This window comes from Gallinula chloropus (genome assembly GCF_964237585.1).
Source record: "Gallinula chloropus genome assembly, chromosome: 13".
Lineage (NCBI taxonomy): Eukaryota > Metazoa > Chordata > Aves > Gruiformes > Rallidae > Gallinula > Gallinula chloropus.
Window position 1 is genome coordinate 18230314 of NC_140098.1, and position 3216 is coordinate 18233529.

Sequence of the window (3216 nt, forward strand, 5' to 3'; positions counted from 1 at the left end):
CCGGCCGCCTCAATCACTGCCCTCACACCATGGCTGCCAGCCCGCCGCTGACATCATCTACCTGCGCCGCCCCGCCCGCCCGCCGGCCTTCCCCTGCGGGGCGGGAGCGAGGGCGGCCCCGGCCCCAGCTGCCCCCGGGCGCCGCGGGCACCCTGACTCACCCGGGCCGGCCCAGCCCAGCCCGGACCTTCAGCCGAGCGCCGCAGGGCAGGGGGTGGGCGGCGGGCCTGAACTCAGCATCGCCTGCGAAATTACCTTTTTGTTTTTCCCCCCTTTTGGATTTAACCGTGACTAAACCCAGCCTTTCATTTACCGCTTCCTCTCACCGGAGCTGCCGGGGAAGACGATAGGCACTAGCGTGAGAAAAAGCGAGAGAATTAAATACAGTGAGACCCACAGCTGCCAGCGGGAAACAGACCTTTTCCAGGCAAAATTATTTTCCTCGGGACTGTTCGCAAGATTTTAGGCCACATATTTAACGAGCTTAATTGCACTCGGATAGGATATGGCTCAATTCCATCTGCTGCTGCTTTCGTTAACAGCGTCAGTATTTAAGTAGTGGAATGTGATTTGCACCAAGTGAGAGTGTTTGAAAAACTGTGATCTGCTCTGCCACAGCTCTGGGGATGCTGCGGGAAGGGGCGCACGCAGCAGCTCACCATGGCCCCTGGCTCCAACACTGGGAAGCAGACCCCATTCCCTAGGCTGTGGAACATCGGAAAGGAGATGACTCTTCCTGTTTCTCTGCTGGGGAGATAACATTTTCTGAGGGCCTGAGCTAGTAAAGCTGTGGCAGGGCACAGGCTTTTATTACCTGCATTTCTTTAAATCAGTGAATTGATACTTATCTTTGAAATAGGCATGGGTTTAATTTTATTTTATAATTCATCCTCATCTTTTACCACTAGGAAAAAGGATAAAGGTATCTGGGAATGTCCCCACAGGAAGAGGAATGACTGACTTCACAAAGGCAGCACAGTCCTTTCCAAGCTAGACACAATGCTGGTTTGTCTCCAGATGGAGATGTCAGCGGGGCATGGCACTCAGGCCCCAAGTGCCCGCTGGTGACCAGCACCAACAGCCCCATTTAAGACCCTGTTTACAGTTCGGCCCTCACTGAAGTGCTTTTTAACTGGAGAGGGGTCACACAGAGGTTTGTTGTGTGACCTTGAACCAGAGTTTTAGAAGCAGCACAGGACGTTTCACATCTTGTGTGATGGAAGGCCTAAAAACATACTAATCTGCATGAGACACCAGGAACTTATTTTAATAACTTGTTGTTATAAAATTCCCACTTAAAAATATTAGAAGGCCACTTCTGGCTTGGGTATAATTATCCAGGATGTGCAGTGTAGAATGAGGAAGAGCACAATGGATCCAGAGGACACATCCCAGCTCCCTTTGAGGGTAATGAAAGCAGAGAGCACTCTGCATCTTGTACTGCTGGTGAAACGTGTATGTTGCTTGTAACTAATACTTTGGTAATTGCATACCCAAGGGAACAGTGGTTGAAATGATTGCAAAAGCTATCATTGACTGGCCTGGTTATTTAAAAAGAAAAACACTGTTTTGCTTCTGTGCCTCCTGCATAGATTGTTATGCAGGAAAACATAGTTGTACTTCTGGTTTTTAAGTTGTCCTAGTAAACAATGATTTTGCTTCCTCCTGCTGCATATGTGGGGCATTGGGACAAGGTGTAACATATAATATCCACTTCCAGAGAACAAATTAATTATTATGCTTTGTTATTTGTTAGATTTAGTGAAACCCATTGATAAAAAAAAAAACACCAACCCCCAAAGCAAACCAAACCAAACCCAAACCACTCTACAAACTAGAGGGCTATCTATACCACCTTTGAAGGAATTACATGCATACCCATAGCCTGATTCTCTTGCTCAACTATGGGTTTCTTCCTTTAATGGAGCCATCTGTCCTTACTCTTTTTATTTGCAGTCACCAAATCTAGACTCCTTTGCCATTACAAAAACTCCATTAGTTTTACTGGACTAATTAATGCCTTAAATTGGTGCAAAAGAAGACCCAGCCTTTCTGTCCCTTCATACCAAAGGATGTCAGAGAAGCAAACCAAATGACAGAGTCATTACCATGTGCCATGTTACCACAACAAAAAAACCCCATGTGCCTTGCAGCCATTTGGCAAAGCATACATGCATTCCCCCTTGCTATTGTCAGCCTAGGAATGATACAGTGTACTACCAGATTCAGGGTAAATGTTTCATCAGATTAGCACTGCGACTGCTAAAACCATTCCTGAACAAATTTGTGATTAGCCATATGGTTTTATCTATATTGTCTCTGCCACAGGAAGATACTGGGACTGGCAAATCCAGATTTACATCACTGTTTTTCTCCTCAGGTTGACTACAAACAATGCTAATCAAATCCTGTGTAATACCGACCAAGTATTAATCACTTTGTTTAAAAAAATCATAGCAAATACAAGTTGTTTCATTTATTTTCTGCAGTATTTCTACATGATCATAAATAATACATTTGCTTTCTTAGACTGCAGATTTTTTTTAATACCCTACCATGTCATCTCTGCCAGTAAGAATCGGCTCCCCAGAAGTCATGTAACTCCTGTGTTCATGTAGCTCATGATCATCTGAAAACATAATACTATGAGTTCTACAGAAGACATCCTGGAGACAAACTCTTTAAAGGACCTCTATAATAATGGTTAGACCTTTGATTCATTACCACCTTGTAATTCCAGAAATTTCTGCGGAGACTTGTTAGATCCAAACCTTTTCAGACTAAAAGAAACAACATCAGAAGACAGTCTTCCATTCCAGTACTGGTTCTATATGACTTACAAAAGTCTTTAGAAGATAAAGTTCTCTTAAATAGTAGTGGTAATATGCCTTGAGAAGACTAAAGATGACTGTTTCTGCAGACACACTTTGCTAACACGTTTATATCCATTTTATGGAGTAGACAACCATTTCAGTGCCCAAAACTGCATGTTTTAGCTTTAGATCTGACCACTGTGACTTTGGGTTTTTTTTACATTAAAAATAGCCTGAATATTCCCTATATTTACAAACTGCAAAGACTTAAGCAAAGAAAGGGAGGTATACTTGTTTCGGAGCAAACAAGAACCATGGATTATGCTGGTTCACTTCCTGCTCTGCTGTAAACATCTTACGTAATCACGAACAAGTCTCCAAAGCCCAGATTCCCATGCGGTGG